The sequence below is a fragment of the Candoia aspera genome, chromosome 5 (assembly GCF_035149785.1).
Source record: "Candoia aspera isolate rCanAsp1 chromosome 5, rCanAsp1.hap2, whole genome shotgun sequence".
NCBI lineage: Eukaryota > Metazoa > Chordata > Lepidosauria > Squamata > Boidae > Candoia > Candoia aspera.
In genome coordinates, this window is record NC_086157.1 from 55,291,735 (window position 1) to 55,311,275 (window position 19,541).

General features: G+C 45.1%; 1 protein-coding gene across 5 annotated transcripts in view; it reads right to left on the minus strand.

Moving 5' to 3' along the window:
• BCOR (BCL6 corepressor) overlaps positions 1–19,541 on the minus strand; it is a 76,719-nt gene that overhangs the window by 42,910 nt on the left and 14,268 nt on the right. The window contains exon 1 of one of the 5 annotated variants that reach the window (XM_063305234.1): positions 6,945–6,996. The exons of the other annotated variants lie outside the window; for them this stretch is intronic. The gene's annotated coding sequence lies outside the window, so the exon portion shown is untranslated. Of the gene's footprint in view, positions 1–6,944; positions 6,997–19,541 lie in introns of those variants that run through there. 5 annotated transcript variants of the gene reach the window in all.

Consider the following 19,541-nt stretch of genomic DNA (forward strand, 5'->3'; position numbering starts at 1 on the left):
ATGCATAACTCAAGACAGATGGCAACACCTAGTTGACCTTGGCTAACTCACAAATATTAAGCAGGATTGGATCTGGTTATTATTTGGATGGCAGGCCACCAGAAATTTCCAGGAATATAAACTAGACTAACTTTTAAAAAATCTTCCCAGAATAAGGTAATGGCAAACCAATTCCATACTGTTACCAAGAAACCAATACAGATGTGTCCATAATAAAGAGCTGAGATGACCCAAGGGAGAGGGTACCATTTATTACTAAGCCTGATGTCCCCCATCCTAAGCTGAGCATTTGATTTTTTTTATCTAGCTGAAGTATTTTGCATATACCTTCATTACATTTCATTGTTCTTTTTAGCCCATTTCTTTAACCCATTAAGATCATTTGAACTTTTTTCTATCTCCTCCAGTATTAGCTATCCTATCCAGCTGTGTGTCATCTGCAAATCTGAAATCCTCAACTATCTCATCAAGGAAAATGTTGAAGATGACTAGGGTCAAAACTGTACTTTATGACACTTGAAACCACCCTTCATCTTGGTAAGAAAACACTTTCTGGGTGCCATTTTTAAACTAACTATTGATCCTCCTAACAGACTTGCCAACCAGCTCATAATTAAACTAGTTTGCTAATCAGAATGTTATGGGCTACTCTGTGAAATGTTTTGAAGTCAAGATATATTAAGTTCACAGCAGATAATCTACAAAGTAAGTTAGTTACCCAGTCAAAAATGAAATAAGGTCATTAAATTGAGTTTAAAGAGATATCCTGGTATGGGAGCTGAGTGAAAGTGAATCTTTGAACATCTGATGCAGGCAGAAATCCTATCCATCACTAAAACAATAGCAAACAACATGCCTGTTTCTACTTTAAAGAAAGTTTCTAAGATTCCAGTCTCCAAGAAAAAACTGAAGGGGGATGTTATGGGCTATGAAAGATTGGAATGCCATAAATAAACAGGAGGTTCTAATTTTAAAATGGTAACATTTTAATTTTAATTTTCCTGGAGCAGGAATTTGTATCCCAGCTCAGAAAAGGGTTAAAAATAGTAGGTGGGTCAGTAAACTCCCCACTCTTGATTTGATTAAGTAACCAAACCCTAGTGGCTTTTACCATTGGAGCTGTTGTTGCTGAGCTGCTGCTGCTTTGAGTGCTTTCAGTAATTCAATGACGCCTGTTCACTCCAGGGAAAGAAATCATTAGCGGGCTCACTGGAGAAGCATTAGCAGTCCAAAAGGATCAGCGCTGCGTGCAGTAGGGAAGGCAGGTGAAAGGCAACCAGATTTTTGTGTCCAGAAACAGAAGGACTTTGCCTACCTTTATTCCTTCCAGAACAAGCTATCTCCACCAGCATTAAATTCTAGTTTGCTGCATGAGTGAAGTGTCAGGACAAGCTGCGTTTTATTAACACGATTATCCCAACGCATGATTTATTCCAGTGCCAGATTTTAATTGTTCTTTGGAGGCTCAGTCGTTTATTTTGATTGAGGTTCAGCCTACATCCCGCTGTTAGATGCTGGGTTAATGGGGAGGGACTTTAACACACAGGATACTCCTTCAGTTTTTCCTCCCATCAAAAAAGAAAGAAAAGTGCAGGCATACAATGGTATGAGCTAGAGATGTCTTATATTATTACACACTCTAGGTCTGCAATCCTATATATGCACTAGGGAGGCCATGGCATTGAACACATATGGGACTAATTGGAGGTAAAATGTTTGAGGTATAGTGCTGCACAGTGACAAATACTGAAAATACATGGTCCTTCTGCCCAGTTACTAGTTTGGATGGAATAGAATCTAGCTGAGGACTGAGTTCCTGTAGAGCAGTAGTCAAACGCAAAGGGAATACCCTAGAGAGACTTTCTCAGCTGGGTTTCCAGGGAACCCTAGAGTTTCATGAAAGGTCACTAGGGGCTCCATGAAAGGTCATGACTGAAAAAAAAATTAACATACCATGAGCTGTAGGTATAATTATTTTTATGCAGGGGTTCCTCCAGGCTAAAAAGTTTGAGAAAGGCTACCCTGGAGTAAACAGCAACAGAATCAGTATATGGTTAGAACCCACATAGAAACATCTGACTGTCCATTAAAATGCTTAAGAAACTTGGGTTAGGCTCCAAAACACATCATTTAACACTTTTTCATATATCAATCACCAGATTGAGTTTCACACCATGCTTTGTGCATGATCAGTGACCTTCAGAAAGAAACATTTTTTAAAAAGAATCCTATGCTTTTCCACCTCTGTTGTATTCATCCCTCCCTTCCCTGAAGCAAGACCTCATGCACAGGACAAATGCATTTTAATGAAATGACATGCTCCCCTACTTTCCATAGTAACTAGCTCAATATAAGGTAGTTGGCCCAAAGCACTATGAGAATAAGAAACAAAACCGTACCCTTCCTTTTCCTCCTTCCCCAATCCCTGCCACTACCACCACTGTGGCTAGAAGAAAATATTGCACTATCATTCAAAAGAAGTTATTCCACTGGAAAGATGGGTTTGCTGAACAGATTTACTGTTTTCCAGATGTACCGCTCATAATGTTTTCAAACAGAGCAGCCACAGCCTGGAGAGAGTGATTTAGAGTTTTACATACAGTTAGCAGCCGCCCAGTGTGCTGCCTCATCTGTAAGGAATGGAGTGGACACAAAGTCCAAAGAGATAGGGTTTTCTGACTGGAGGGAAGGGCGCCACTCACTCTCCCTCCCCTTTCTGAAAATAAAACATGCCAGGGAGCCTACTTACTGAGCTTTTTATTTTTCCCTAGTAATGTACTGTTGCTATCAGCTGCTGGGCCTGCCTGGTTAAGCTCTTCATATTTTGGAAGAGCAGTAACAACAATCACCCTAAGAGTGAAATCTCAAAACATACTGTTTTGGAAGTCCTGCTGAATAGGAGCAGTCACTTCTAAGAACCTGTAATTTTAGGAACATGTTATACAAATGAATACACACATGGCATATAATGGATTGCTGGCCGGAAACTCTAAGCAAACTGCACAATAATCAGCCTAGATATGATAGTCTACCTTCTAAAACGCTGCAATAATTTTAATTAAGAACTGAGAAAAAGAAAACTATGTTGCTATCTGCTGCAAGACAAAAATCTCTCTGCTATTTCATCCTGCGAAACTGCCTCAAGCAAAGGTGTTTGCAGAGGCCCTGAGTGAGGCTTGCACAGCCAGCTCTTCAAGCACCACAGCTACATGCAGGTGAGACGAGGATAAACCCTTTAAGGAGGGAGAAGCCATTGAATTAGGAGGGAAAAGCGTTTTTTGGAGGATCAGAGGTTGATCTGGGTGTGTGCAGTGGCTGAGCCAGTTCTGGGGGATTGTGCAAAATAAAGCCAGGCACTATGATCAGTGTGTGTTCCTTTTGGGAGGTAGGCGGGGCAAGAAGTTTGCTAGTTCCTGTTCATTTTCAGGGTCCTGCTTTACAGTTGGATGCATACATACGTTATTTATAATCATTGCCGCCCTGATGAACTTTTTGTGAACTGTTTAAAAGTGGAGGTCTGTTGAACAAATAGCGGCGCCACTGCCAGCCATAATTTCATTGCAACAAGCAACAGACTTTAACTCTTCAGACTCCCTTCCTTCAGCTTTCCTTGTAGGATGGAGAAAAGGGGGGGGCAAAGGGGGGGAGAAAGTGCTGCTTGTATCCTTGATCTGTGATGATTGTCAGAAAGATAAAGAACTTTTTCCAAATAAAGCAGTCCATTACTCACTGCAGCAGGAACATGTAGGGTTAGGGTTAGTGCCATTTTACTTGGAAGCACTCACATAGTAGCTGACATTCCATCTTAGTTATACTAACTTCAACCTAAATAAATAACCATAATCACTTTTTCTCAGAACCAAGTCCTATTACATTCAATGATTCCTAGTCACTGGTAGGGCTTTTTAGAACTGGGTTGGCCTTAGGTAGTAAGGAGCCTCAAGAGTGATGTTAAGAGGAGAATTTACACTAATAAAAATTAAACGCGTGGATAGAAATGTTTAGGCTAGAGGGTCCAGCCCTGTTGTAGTTTTTTGGGGAAGTTAGTTTGGTAGCATTTTTGCTGCTCCAAATAATGGACTTTAAAAGTAATGCATGTCTTTAAACACTAGAAGCTCCCAGCCTACTTGGCTTTACCTTAAATTTAACCTTAAATTTAATGTACTCTTGTCTTTTGGTTTTAAGACACACAGACCAACCAGACCTTCTAAGTAAGAATGGAAGTCAAACACATTGGAAGAATTCAGTCAGAAACTGATGAAGATTTCCCTTCTCCCAATTATCGTGTGTGTGTGTGTGTGTGTGTGTGTGTGTGTGTGCGCGCGCGCACACGCGTGCAGATGCCTTCTGGATCAGTGCTGACTCCTGGTGACTGCCTGGACAAGTCCCTGCAGTTCTCTAGAGCCAGTTTGGTGCAGTAGTTAAGGCATCAGGCTAGAAACTGAGATGAGTTCCAGTCCTATCTTGGTCAGAAGCCAACCGGGTGACCTTGGGCCAGTCACCCTCTCAGTCCTAGTAAGCAGGCAAGGGCAAACCATATCTGAAGAACCTTGCCAAGTCCAGGCAGTCCCCAGGAGTCAAAAACTGACATTATCTATTATTCCCTAACACTTCTCTTCGGTGGAATGGTAATGTAGTTCGGTGAATTTGGAAAAAAGAGATGGGGAAACAGGAAAAAATCCTAGAATACAGAAGCCCGTTTTGTTCACTCGATTACAAAAAACTTTTAAACGTGCTCACCACCTTCCCATATTTAATGTCGCGGAAAGCTCCCGACTGCTTAGTTGCAACTCGCGCATAATGAGCTGCGCGGCTCGCGTTCCCAAGAGCCGTTCAAGGAACAGCAGTGGCAGGTTCATTCGCACCAGGTGAAGCTCAAAGCTCTCTCCGCCACCGCGGTAAGAAAGGAGCCGCGCCGCACCTCCTTAAGAGCTCTCCGTGCTCGCTCGCCCGTTGCGCGAGGATGTGACCCAAGAGGCAAAAGCCAGGCTCTAACCGCCGCGTAGGCTACGGAATTTCCTTCCCAGAGGTATCTGCCTGACAGAGCTAGAACGGCGATTTGCAGGACGGAATTTCGCTGCGAAGGGAGGCGGCTAGCATGCAATAAGTGAATAAATAAATAGCGCGTGCAAGCGGCAACCTGCTTCTCGATTCTTGACGAGCCGAATCTCCCTCCCCCACCCCAGTCAACCGCGCTCAGGTTACAGGGCAGACAGGAAAAAATAAATAAATAAAAGGAATCCCGGCGCTTGGCCTCTCTGGCTGAACACCCAGTTCTCCGGGCACCATTGGCCGCCGCAACTCCGTGCCGCTGTGAGGCAGACAAACGCATACACGCAGAGCCTGACTTGGCCGTTTGATCTTCATCTCTCCCCTCCCCCTCTACTTGCTTTCTTCAAAAGGGAAACGTTTGCATCTCCCTCGCAACGGCTACAGACTTTTGGCAGCTTCTGACGCCAGCGGCTGCGGGCGCAGAAGCAAAGTTTTGCTAGCACGCTCCTGCCTTCGCAAACTAGAAAAACCTGATGCCCGCGGCCAAGGGAAGCGGCGGCGGGGCGGCGCTTTGCTCTCGCCTCCTAGGAAGGAGGGGAGGGGTCAGGGGAAGCCATTCACCGTGTCAAGCCTCTCTCGCCTTCCTCCCCGGTTTCCCGCGATTCTCCTGGATGAGGACGCCTTTATTGCTACCGAGTGCACTGAAAAGGTGAAAGCAAAATAGCCCACGAGGAAGTACCAGCGGGGCTCGGGCAGCCCCAGCGAGCCAGGAAGGAGAGAGAATGCAGCGAGCACACGAGTTCCCTTTTGGCGCCTTTACTCTTTCCACCTCCAGCTCCTGTTGGCAGCCCGCCAGTTTCCACTGCATAAACCACAGCCGTCGTCGGCTGAACTGCAGGCGGTTCTAGCCTTAGCAAACTACGGCGATGGTTAAGGTCGACGGGTAATAGCTGGAGCCGAGCGGAGCACGTAGGACCTCCCCAAAAAAGCAAGACTTGACCGGGGCGCTTCTCACAGCTTTGTCTTTCAGTTCTCTCCTAAGCAAGCCGAGGTTTAGATCGCTTCTAAAACGGTGACTGAACTCTCCGAACGCGAGGAATCAAATGGGATAGAGGGGCCAATCTCTGCGATACGTTGAACGCTTAGCCGAAACCGCTTATTTTTGCATGCGCCGGTCATAAACTTTCAGGAGGGGCTAGACAGGCACATCCGCACTAGTCTTACGAGATAGATTATACTGGGAAATGGTGGAGCTGCGACACACACTGGCTGAGTCCACACGTTACGCTAACCTATTACACGAGTAGTTGTACATACGTTACATTTATATCCCATTTTTCCTCCAGGGGCCCAAAGTGCGTAGGTACTACTTTTTCCTCAGTGTTTTCCCCACAATAATCATCGGAAAGGTAGGCTGGGATAAAAAGATAGTGACTGGCCCCAAATCATCCGGTGAGCTTTCGATTCAACCGGGGCCCTCGTCCAATTCTATAACTACTATGCAACACCGGTTTATCGTGCTACGTGAAGCCCACCGGTTAAACTGTAGGTAAAAACATAAAACTTAGAGCAAATGGTGAGCCCAGACACTGGATTTCAGTTCGAGTGTGGATACTTTTTGCAAGTTTGAGCGTTTTCTTACAAGTAAGCTCTGAAGTTTAAGTGCGGCCAAGTTCTTCTGAAGTGTTAGTCAAGCTCCGTTGTATTTAAAAGATCCTACTCGAGCGTAATATTGCGTAGAATGGCAACCATAAGATATTGTTGCAGCTTCCAATATTATCAGCATTTTAGTTCATTTGCGACCAGTTACTGAATGGTTAATTAAACATATATTTGAAGGCACTGTTGTTAGCGGGGGCGAAAGAAGAATGTAATAAACAGCGCTGTTTGCGAGGCGAGGTAGGAAACGACAAAGTGGCTGCCGCGCGGACGGGGCGGGAGGAAAAACTGACCTTCAGCCGAGATGTGTGGCATTTCGTCTGACCATAAAACTTAGCACAGTGCGCCTGCAAGTTCTTACAAAGTAAAAATGCATATCGAAGCTCTGCAGAAAGCTGTTTAGTTTGGCAAAACAGCACGCCCAGAAAGGAACCGGTCAAATGTCTATTTTGGGAGAAGGGGTGTTAAACTTCCTCTTCTCTGCGCTCTCGGTTCCCTCGAGGCTCCCAAGACCGTCACGTACAGAGAAGCGATCCGGACTTTCCAGTAACCACAATGCTGTTCGTCGGAGCTACGCACTCTAGGGCTGTGCATTGACTTGGGCAGACGCCGCTATTAGGCAAGCGATTCAAGCCCTGACACAGATAATGCGAGTGGAGGAAGGAGGGAGCGTCGCTCGTTGCGGCTTTAGGCACGGAAAAAGCTGAGTTTTAGGAGCGCGAGCGTAACTCCCTGGAAATAGAGGAGCGCTGTGTTGGTGTGGCAAGAGGGGGCGGCGGCAAGGCGTCAGGAGAACGCAGTGTCCGCGGCCAGAGGGCTTTCCTGCCTCTCCCAGTAGGCTCAAGGAGTCCCTGCTTTGGAGAGAAACCAAGGCCCCAGCCTCCGCTTTGTTTCCCTGGGTGGCGGGGGGGGGGGCACAATCGGCAGCTCATCAATTCTACTTTCTCATTACCGCCACCCAATCCTCTCTGTGGTTGCCTCTATTACACACTGAGCTTTAGACCGCATCCGCAGAACCAGCGTCTCGCCTCCTTTTTTCCAGTTTCGTATTTCCATAAATCGTGAAGAGAGCGGTATGGTTTCTGCCTTTTGACGCCATTTGCTAGCAAAACTTGTGAATAAGTGATGCGGGGGGGAGGGGAAGTGAGGGTAGGCCGTCAATAAGGGAAAGGAAAATGGCTGGTGAGCCTTCAAATAACCTTGCTGCCCGTCTCTCTCACCTCATTTCTGCCAGCGGCTTATAGAACGGAGAAATAGCGCCCTCCCCAAATGTCAGCCTGAGATTAGTGAAAAGCTGCGCAATACATTACCTCCACAGGACTGAATGCATGTGGGAAGGGGAACTGTCAGAGTAGGCAGGCACGGAGTTACCGTTTCAAGGGTGTGGCCCCTTGGTAAAGGTTGCAGTCACAGGAAAGTGTAAGCTTGGACACTTAAATTCAGAACGCTTTAAAATTGCTGCTTGAAGAGGGACGACGGTGATCTCGTACCTCTTGCTCTACCTCCTCTCCCCAGACGCAGAGAAAGAGCACTGAACCAATCTCTCATTTTAGCATTATGGTCGAATTCCTACAGCTCAAATGAAGCAGCGTTGCCCCGTTACCACTGAAACGTTCACGATAACACTTCCTGGGGCAAGGCAAGCGAAAGACCCCTCGCTCGCTCGTTCTCTGTGCAAGCTTAGAGCGGCGGGAAGCAGCACGCTCGCTTCGTCTGGATGAGAGCACTCCGCGTCGGCCTTTCCCATAACTGCCACCAGCCTCTAAGCGCCCCATTAGATCTTTTCGCCTTGATCTCCCGGACCAGGCGCGCCATTTTAGGCAAATGCAGGATCGGCAGCTAAGTTGCTGCTGCTTTCAGAAACAACAAGCAGGCAACGAGAGTGTTAGGAGTGGCGGAAGAGGAGGAACAGTAGCAACAGAGGAGTTCGCGCTAGCGCGGAGAGAAATGCATCCACCGTGCCAGTCTCCTTGGCACGAATAGACCTGTCAGGTAATTAAGCAAACATTTCTCCTTTTGGGTCGGCAAAATCAAAGCTTGGGGAAAACGCGGAAGAGGCTACGCCGGCTTCCGCTGCCGGCTGCAGCCACAACCCCATTAACCTTTTGAAGGCCTCTTAGGCCCAGACGGAAGCAAGGCGTTCATTTTCCCAGAGTCGGCCTGCGGCGGATTCCCCTCGCCCCCAAAACAATGCTGTTTCGGTCTATTACTGGAAGGCCAGACAAACCCGTGGCGGATGCTGGGCTCCATAACATACGGCGCAGTGGAGCCTCAGAACCAGGTATGCGGGAAGTGGGATTCGATGTGTACATTAATAGTTTGGTAAGAATGTTCCATTTTCACAAAAACGTCTAATTCACCGACTTAATAAGGAAGTTCGGATTAAGAAGGGAAAACCCACATCCGCAAACATCATATGTCCGTGAATCGTGTATATCCGCGCTGTATAAATAGACCCAAGGCCTAGGAGCACATAATGAAAGTAGGCTCGGCTGACCCACACCCTCGGCTTTTGTAAGCACCAGCGTCTAACATTTGCCTGCACAATCGGTTCCTTTACCCACGGAGCAGCACACCGTCATGATTTATGAGATAATCTCCCTTTTTCTTGATCCATGGCTGCCTCAGTTCGCTTGCACCTCATAACACAGAGCGCTGGGCCGGCAGCCGAGCTGTGCGTCCCGGAGGGCAGGGGTGCCTCCGTGTTCACCGGAGAAGCCAGCAGATATTGAATCACGGGCGAGTTGATTTTGCTTAATTGTGGCTGACAATACCTGTGGTTTCCTCATTTACGGAGCAACAGCATAGAGGGGCCTGATTGATCGGGAGCGCAGCGCCTCCCACTCCCTTTTCCCCGGCAGACACACTCAGCCACCACCTCCGAGAGAACCCTGCGTGAAGGCGAATCCCTCGGGAGGGGAAAAGAAGCCGCTTCTCATTATTCAGCAAATGGCCGGCGCGCCAACAGCGAGATTCGGCTTCGTTGGTTCGCTGTCGAACGCTCTGCTGAGCTTAACTAGCCTTAAATCCTCTTGCTTCCCCCTCAGGCCCGTCTGCCTGCCTGCCTTCGCCCGCGTCGTCGGCCCCACCGCCTCCACCTCGCCCGCCACCAGATTGGTCCGGGAGTTAAGCACTCGCAAATAGAGACGGTTTTAACCAGGGTGGGAGGGGGAGGCAGCGCGGAATGATCGCCGCTTCTTGAAAAGCACTTAAGCTGAAGGCCTCATGCTCTTGATAGCAAGCCCAGTAAAATATATACATGTAATCCGGGCCAACCCCCTTCGTGACGCCTAAGCAAAGCAGATCCACGCAGATCCACCACGCGAACTCTCCGCGTCAATACTAACTGCACCATGGTGGGGGGGAGGCCGGTGCAGGTGAATTCCTGCTCATTTGGCTGTTCCCCCTCCATCCCTGGACATAGAAAGCTCCATTATTTGCCTGAAAATTCCTATTGCGGGTATGTGTACTTAAATTCAGAGGAGCGCATCAGCCTTAAATATCAGAAAAGGAGCCACATGGCAACCGCCTGCAAGCCACTGGATACAGGATCGTTTCCTGTTTAATATGAAATCTGCGGTCTCGATCTTAAAGCAACCCATCAAATGGGAGACTTTTTCTACTCCTCCCCACCTCATCTCCGCGCTTTAACGTTGTCTTGGAAGTGGTGGTCATTCCATTAAACTGTGTCGTGAACTCTTAAACTAAGTAGACATAAACCTGATTGGGGTGAGGGAGGTTACTCACAGCCACAGCCAAGAGTAGAGTCTCTTCTGCAACTTAGATCAGTGCTGAAGGTCATTTAGGTTGGGTCGCGGGCTAAGGCGCTTTTCCAAGAGCTTGGACTGCACCGGGAATCTGGAAATGGGACTCCGCGAGCCCAAGCGCAGCCGCCATCCCACAAGGATGCAAGTCGGCGGTGTGGAGTGGAACTCTTGCCTCCCTTCTTACAACGGCCTCCTCTTTAGCAGTACGTGTTCCGCCGTTGCTAAAGCAGCCTCAGTAGCGGACCTGGACGAGTCTCTTTTTTATAAACCAGCAGTGACAGCCCCTAGACAGGAAGAACGGGCCTGGAGCAGAGCTCAGCCTTCGCAAGCGAAGCTTTATGGTGGAGTGGTGAGGCTTCCTCTCTCCGCGCGTTAAATCGGCCCTCAGCAGCAGCCCCACGAGTCTCGGCAGAGCCATCTTTGCCATCTTGAAGTCGGCCCCACGTCGGGGTGGGGGAGGAGGTTGGGCACGGTAGCAACTGCGCTGCAGATGGGCGGCTATGAATTTTTTGCTGCTGCTTAGAGCCTTAATTACTGGCTCTTGATCCGTGGGACTACGACACGATACCGCCAAGGTTAAAACGCCCAGAACAGCTCTGAGCAGATGTGAGCGAGTTGGCAGACGCGCAAATGAGGTTTGCCTCCAAGCACGATAACAAGTGACTAATACATTGCATATCACTGAAAGAAAATTATTTTCCTCTAATTTGCATTAGCTCTTTTCCCCTTAAGACCAAGCTAAAAAACTAACGGCAGTCCTCTATCAGAGGCGGCAGCCTAATCCTGGGGAAATAATAATAAAAATGCCGGGCAACTTTAAGAGAATTGTAGAAGCACGGAAAAGATTTGCCAATATTTTGGCGAGCCAGTTGTGTTTATCTTCCACCTTAGCCTCAAGGCAAAAGTAGTTTCGCAAGCAACATTCCTAGAGAAAATGGTAGACGTCATGTTAAAATCTGATTTATAGCTCTGACGTTTAAGGACTGCTGGAGGGATCTTCCACAAAAAACGCTTTTTGCAAGGAAGCTGGAGGCTGACAAATACACTGCATGAGAGTTACGAGGAATAAATTCTATGTACAAATGCGAGTTACCCTTAAACGAATCAGCCCTTGCCCCATGAAAAATTCAGATCGCAAGCCAAATGAAATTTGTTTGAAAAGACTGGTTTTACAAGCCAAAATAAAATGCTCCTGTTCATAAGATTGCCCTTTTAGTCTTACACATGCTTCTCAGGAGTAAGTTTCAGTGAAGCTTATTTCCTGCAAAGGCACTATTAGGCCTGCAGCCCCAAAGCCTATTCCATTAATTTCAAGCTCTTTAAGAGCAATTAACTCATCTAAAAACAGGTTTCCTGTTAATTCAAATCTGCATCATTTTTGCATTTCCCACATCTGTAATTCAAATGCAGAACCACCAAGGGAAGCTAGAATAGAGGTTCAGTTAAACATGACAGCCTCCTTTTTATCACACTGTTACTTGTGACATTGTGGCCCCTTACAAGTCGTTCTCACATATTCAAAGGTAGTGTCTTTTATTTAAATATTTTTATAGAGTCTTCCATCTATATAAAAGAGATTTTAGTGTAATGAACCTCACAAAAATGCTTCCCTCTCCCCATGCCAAGGGAACTGTTTCAGACATAAGAGAAACAAGGCAAGTAGATTCATGTGCGCTAGGCTTCCAGAATAATGCCACAAGTAACAGATGTGGGAAGAGTTCTTGCATTTTAATGCAGGAGGAGATAGTACTTCCTCTTCAAATATTATACCAAGGCACGAAGCACCCCCTTCATCCCAATGTCTAAAGCCACGTGGGATCACTTGCAGTAATATAATGCTCTCTTCCAGTTGAGATAATTGCATAACCTATCAATTTGTTATAGGACCATAGTTTTGGAAAGGACCTTAGTATCCATCTAATCCATTGGTAAACATGTAGTGAATGTAAACCATTCAGATGTTTTGAACTCAACTCTTTATCAGCCCAGCCTCCATGGGCAGTGATAAATGTGAAAGTTGGATCCAAAACATCTAGAATGTGCCAAGAGACCTACTTCTGATCTAATCTAACCTTGCAGGATTCAGAATTTGCAAAGCAAGCTGCCACTATGGCATCATAAACAGATTCAGCTTTGTTCAGCATTTAATTACCCTCCAGTGAAACAGAACCCACTACCTTGAGAGAGTCTTCACTTACTGCTCAAACATCTCTCCCTGTTAGGTTGCTCCCGACATTTAAAATCTGCTTCCCTAAAACTTCTTTATTCTAGTTCTGTCCTCTGGAATAACAGAAAACAACCAGTGTTTGTGTAATGAATATTTAAAGACTACATCAAGTCTCTCCTTATTCAGGCTAACTATACCCAGCTTTTTCAACCATTCCTTATTTGATTACCATTACCACCCCACACTATCCAGGCTGCTTTGAACCTGATTCAGTTTCACTGTCTCCATAAAAATGTTATGCCCACAACTAAACACATGTTAAACACTGCTTTTTTTTTCACTATATATAAGCAAGGAATAGATTTGCATTGCAGAGAATTCCCAAATGGGACCTAATTAATTCCAATTATGAAAAGGAATGAAACTACTCCAATTTGCTCAGCTGCCATTGGACCAAAGCTGAGAGCTTTTTGTTCATGTGCAATCAAAGGATCATTCTAGACAACAAGCTCCAATCCTGCTAAGCCAAAACAAAGTCTAGAAGTTAAGCAATGCTATGGAATAAAGCAAAATGAAACATTTAAAAAAAAATTTCTTATGCATATACTTATGTGAAACACAGTATTAATACTGAAAAAAATCTATTTAATGATACAGCTTTCTAATCAAAGCTTAATATAGGCAGGGTAGATAGATTTCACAAATTGCATTTCTGCAATACTTATATCCTCTTATGGAGGAATAAGTGTCACAGTTCCAAAGAAGACATGTACAAGTTTGTGTTGTTTGGCATCAAACTGTATTTCAGTCAAAATCTTTTTCAGATTTATGCTTCTGTCATTCTTTGTCACTTTTCCAAGACCACTTACCAGATAATGGGTTTTACTTTATATTTTATCAAAACAGAAAGGAGTGAGAGTCACTAACATAGCCAGATCCTAAGGCCTTATTTTAAAATAAAAAGATAACATCTTCTTTGAGTCAAACTGGACTCCTGGTGGCTTTTGTGGCCAAATGCATGTAGTTTTCATGGCAACGGTATAGAAGTGGTATGCCGTTGCCTTCTTCCATAATGATTTTAGACCTTTCAATCTAGCCTCCAACACTGGAACTCCCTGCTAGTCTCCCATCCAAGTAGTAGCCTAGCCCAACCCTACTTAGCTTCCAAGCCCAGGCAAAGTAAGTCAGATGTAATTACAGTGTATTTTCATTTAGCTACTTAATTTGTGTGGGTCCTTTTAAAAATGTTATGGAAAAGCTTAAAAGAATTGTTTATCAAATCACCTGGTAAACCTTAAACAAGATAGAAAGGGCACCAAATATTGAAAGCTGATTAGGTCATTGTTCTCAACCTTGGCAACTTGAAGATGTGTGGACTTCGAGAATTCCCCAGACAGCAAAGCTGGGGAATTCTGGGAGTTGAAGTCTACACATCTTCAAGTTGTCAAGGTTGAGAAACGCTGGATTAGGTGAAGGGATGTATGTAGCCAATGGCCTGCTAGTTTTTCAAATGGTTCCAAGGCTGTTGGTTCCAAAGCTGGTGCCAGAATAGAATGCAAGCTGAGAGTTCATTTTCCTTTGCTGCTTCAGTCTTGCTCTAAAAACAATAGCCAGCTTCTCAATTCATCCAGACAGGACCAAGTCTATGCTTTAATTTGGAGTCCCATGCAAACTGATCCTCCACATACTTACTTTACTGAACGTAGCACAAAATTCTCCCTTGTAAGCGTGGCTAGGTTTGCAAGTTGAATCTGGCTTATAACAAATTATCAGTAGATAATGCAAATTATTGTTCTCTTAATAAAATGGTTGAAAATAATTATCAAATGAATGTATTGTAAAAGTTTGGAAGAAACTGGCAAATCTTAGAGGGAACAAGTGTCTCTATATAGATAACACTTATCAAAAACTCTACCTCCTTAACAAATTTTTGCAAAAAAAAAAAAAAATGAATAAAGGTAGGATAAATGAGAGGAAAACATGTGAGCTTTACAAAATGGTCTTGACCCTTGTATACTTGTATTAATAAAGTAGAATAACTGCACACCAAAGGCCTCATTAGTAACACACAACGAATGTTATTGTGAAAGTGGTTCTGTTCTATTATCTAGCATAAAAAGTGAAAATAGCAACCCCTTGTTTCAGAATTCACTTTATTTCAGAATTTCATCGTTTAATATTTAGAAACAATACAAACTGATTAGTCTGATAAATGCTGAGATTTCCTTGCCACATTATAAGCTCATTTATTTATGTGTGGAATTCTTATCTTGTGCATATCAAAACACACAAGCATATTGTGCGTAATTCTGTCTCCTTTTCCTTCATTTTTGTAAAGCCTAATACAGTAATTTTCTTCCATGAAAGCTAGGCAGTTTTGATTCAGTCTTCAGTCAGAGGAAGTGTCATCCCACTATGAGCAAAAATGTCGCTTACATGTGGACTCCTCAACCACCCTCCACTCCAGACTAAGTATTTGTGGGTTATTACAGCCCAGTTAGTTCAATGTGGTGTTCACAGTTCCTTGGGGTGCCTTAGTCCCCAAGCCTCCTGGCTGAGCTTTGCTTTATGAAAGCTGTCGGTGTTCTAGTTTCAAGTAAAGGCCATTCATATTTAACTTAAGGATGTGTTAGCATGTTGGAGCTGGTTTATAACAGGCTCTTGGCCTGGAATAAAACACTCTTAATCCTGAAAGAATATAGAAATTTACTGTTAGCTGCTTTTCACACTTTAATTTTTCCTTCAGTATGCCCATTTAAGTAAAGTCAAATGAGAAATCATTTTTTGGGTTTTGGTTTTGATGTTTTTTCTGTTTATTTATGCGGAATGAGAAATGTTTGATTTGATGTGGCAATTAATCCCTAATACATGAATTGTTTTAAGAGGACTAGTTGTCCTAGTATCTGCTGCTAAATAAAAAAAACAGTGATCCAGGATTTCCAGCACTGACTTCTACTTGCAGAGTGGGAATGAGGCTAGAAGAGGAGGGAAAACTTTGTCTTCTCCAGCCAATTTGCACAAGCAGAAAAAATGTCCATCTACCTCTTGAATGAACGGGTAGGTGGACAGCATATGTATTTGCTGAAGACATATGAAAACAGTATCCAAGCCACTATGTTTGAAAGGGGCTGACAGCTTGTGGACCTCTGGACTGCAACTTCCATCCTTCCTATGGGCTGGGGCTGACAAATACTGGAATTCAGCAACTTTTGGAGCAGATCCCTAATCCATAGATCAGTCTTCACCATAGGCCTTGCATATGGGAACAAGCCCCCAAGGTTCATTTATCTCTTCATCCTTGGTATATCTTAAGATGGTTAATATTCTCCTGGCATTTTCAAGTGATCCCAAATAGGGAGGGAGGCCCTTATTTTATCAAGTTTTCCTTTTAATGTTTTCAGATTTTTGTTTTGTTGTCTTACATGTTACATGTAAAGAATCATGCAATCTCTTGTATGATTTAGGTTTTATATAATATTGAAAGGTCAGTGTAAAGTTTTAGAAATCTTAAAAGCTAAAACAGTTCTATAGAAAAAGCACATTTTATTAATTGGGTATAATTTTATCATGAATTATTTTTAAAGTGTAGAAATAAGATTTTGAAGATTCGAGTTCTTCAAGCATTTGTCCTAGTTATACAGGATGAAGAATGATCTCAAAGAACTAGTGACGGTGTTATTTTGATTGTGGCCAGGAGCTAGCCCACATTCTTAACTTCCCAGTGGACAAGAGCAACTTTCAACTGGGGTTACTGTAGGTGTTGATAATAACCTCCGAAGCATCCAAGTCCCAGTAGTTGCCCAAGGATTCTTTAAAATGGTATGTTCAACTGCAACATCAAACAACTCCAGCATTACAAGTTGAAGAGAACGCCAAGAATGTAGGAATCACAAAACTTCTCAGTGGAATCAGTTTACACACTAAGATTCCCTAGTGATGAGATAGGCAAAGATGTGCATGCATGTGTGAATCAATCTTCAGCTAAGCTAAAGCATGTTAAGCGTAGATTTTTCTTTCAATTAATATGCAGGCATTAGATACCTATTGCAGAAGAATTTTAAAATAGTATACCCATCTCTTTTGTACAATGTAAGAAGAAACTTCCCTCTCCAGTAATTTAAGACTTCTGCCCTAAACACGGGCAACTGAGGAATATGACCCACAGAACTCCTGTGGACTTTACTTCTCAACCTACTCCACAAGTTCCTCAAAGAAGGGAGGAGAGATGATCCCCCCCCCCGGGAAAAAAAACAACCCATCCCACCAAGACTTCCAAGGAACCTTTCAAATCTGTTGAGCCTGCCGTAAAGAAGCAGGAAGAGGACGCCGCCTTTGTCGGGTGTGCTCTCTGCAAGAACCGGAACGAAGCTGTCGTCCCCTACCACCACCCCCCATTTAGCTTCCTCTCTCCCTCCTCCCTCTCGCCATAGTGAGAGCTTTGTGTAAAAGCCGAAGAGGCGCTGGCTGCTCGCGCTCCCAACAGCTGTCACATTATTTGCACTAGCTGTAAACAGCCTTCGCGCCCCCCTTCTTTCGCCCGCCTCCCCACACCACATAGTTAAATCCAGACTAACAATCCCCAGTTAGAGATCAAGCCAACAACAGCAGCATTGTGTCTGCCTCGGTCGCTTTAGCATCTCTCTTGCAGCTGGTTTACTCGAAACAAGGAGCCCCCTCTTCGCTTCCCGCCCGGGAAGCCAGGGAACTGTTTGTGTCAGCTGATCCATCATTCCTCGGACCCTCCTTGTCAATCTAGGGGCGTAAAAAAAAAAAAAAAGCTCTCCCTCCACGCAGAGGGAGGCCGTCCGCCCACTTGCCCCGCCCGCGTGTGGACATTTCCTCCCGGAAAAGACCGGGCAGGTCCGCCATCCAATTCCCCCCTCCCACGCCCAGCTGTGCTAGTCTCGCCTCTCCTGGGCTCGGGCTCAGCCCGACAGGGTCGCGCTCCGACCTCGGGGCTCCAAGAAGCTCCAGGTCTCTTGTTGCGGACGAGACGTTTCCCCGCCGGTGGCGGTTGCGGGCGGTGCGCTGGGTGGCGGAAAGAAAGCAAGGACTGAGAGCTGCGCTCCACAGCTTCTTCTCCCTTGGCCGCAGCTACTGGTCCTCGAGGCCCCCTCCGTTTGCATAGGCAATAAGACGAAGCCGAGGCTCCCCAAGGGCTTCATAGAAGCTGCCGGGGCGATAAAGGCTTTTACCGCTGACGGGCCCGTGGTCTTCGCAGCGCCTGGAGGAGGGATGAGGAAATCTTTCCTTCGCCCGGCCTCCCACTGTGGAGACCAGGCGCCAAGTCGGCGATCTTCCAGCTCAGGCGTTTGCCGGAGTCCGCATAAAGCCGGTTCGACAGAGCTGAGAAAAGGAGCCACCGGCTCTGGCCAAAGTCCTCGTCGAAAGAAGAACTTTCCGTTCTCTTCAGATGGAGGGAGCTGCTGATGTCACAGCGCGCTACGCTCGAAGGTGGTGGGTTGGAGTTAGCGAGTTGCAGGCATCCTGCCTTTTGTTTTGTAAACTACGGCTTATGGCCTAGCGCGAAGAGCGAACAGCTAGGAGAAAGGGGAAGAGTCGTTCGTCCGTGTAATTCCGTTTGAAACAAGGCTACTCCACTTTGCTGAACAAGGGAAAAGGGGTGGGGGGGGAGTGTTTAACGAGCCTTGTGGCCTTGGTTGTGCTGGCTGGGAATTCTGGGGGCTGTGGTCACAACACATTTAGATGCTACTTTGTTGCAAACTATGGCTTCCGGCAACTCCTCTGCGCTCTTCAGTGTGCAATCTCATGCAATGTTTACTTGAAGGAGTTCACAGGAACCTTTTCTGTGGTGAATCTGAGCTATCCCCAGGTCCCAAGCCCACTGATTACTCAGGGCCCATAGCAACAGAAGGCAAAATAAGATTCCTTGTGCATGATGGCTAAGGTGGCCTGGATCAAACCCATCTCACAAGGATCTCCTAAGCAGGCTGGACTTTTAACTGTGAAATTAGCTCCCACACCTCCTCCTTTGGGGAGGTGAAAAATAAAGTTCATTTGCCACACATGGGAGGCATAGAAGGGAGCACTGGACAGGTGCTGTGCTCATTGGGCACAAGTGCCAGTTCAGCTCAGCTTGCCTTTTGTATGTAGAAATGCTCCATACAGTATTTGCAAAGTCTGCATCTCCAAAGAGGCAGTCTCAGTAGTGACTTTTTCCTTGAGAAAGTAGTCCTTTTCACGGGGCCATTTCGATTAATCTCATCTGCCTTTAAATTGACTGTAATTCATCTGGATTAGAAGAGAGGCCAGGTGGTAGAACTATGAAGCTGAGTCTCAACGAGTGCAGTTTAGGAGGCACCAACAGCTACAAAAATTAATTTCTGACTCTTAATCCATTCACATTGTGTGACTTCAATGTGCAAGCTTAGTTATTTTATAAGACAAGAGTTAATTTTTGTGCTTTTGCATTTGTAGATCCAAGCCCAGAGGAACTTACCTAGACCATAAGTAAACTGTTATACTAGTATTTTGTTTCTATTCATTTGTTTTTAATAATTTCTTTAAAAGGCCCACTAGCAATATGATTAAAAAGCTAGGATTCCAAACACGCTTGGAAACAAAAAATAAATTGGCAGTAAGTCTTATACATGAACACAGTTGTACCTTCAGTGGGGTCATACCTATGTGTATGCAAGATCACTGTCAAGTTAAACACTGCAATGTAATATAGGTTTACAGTCAAAGAGTACCTTAGAAACGAATAGCTTGATCCTATTAATCAAACTTCCTCAACTTGGTGCCCCTTCAGACTTAGCTGGACTCCAAGTGCCATAATCCCTGTTGCTGATTATAAGGATGGATGCCCGACATATCTGGAGTATACCAGGTTGAATAAGGCTACTCTAGTTATTTTCATGTAACTGGGATAGCAGAAGGAATAGAATGTTACTGTACTTATCTAGAAATTCCACTAGATTTATTTTTGAGTAGCC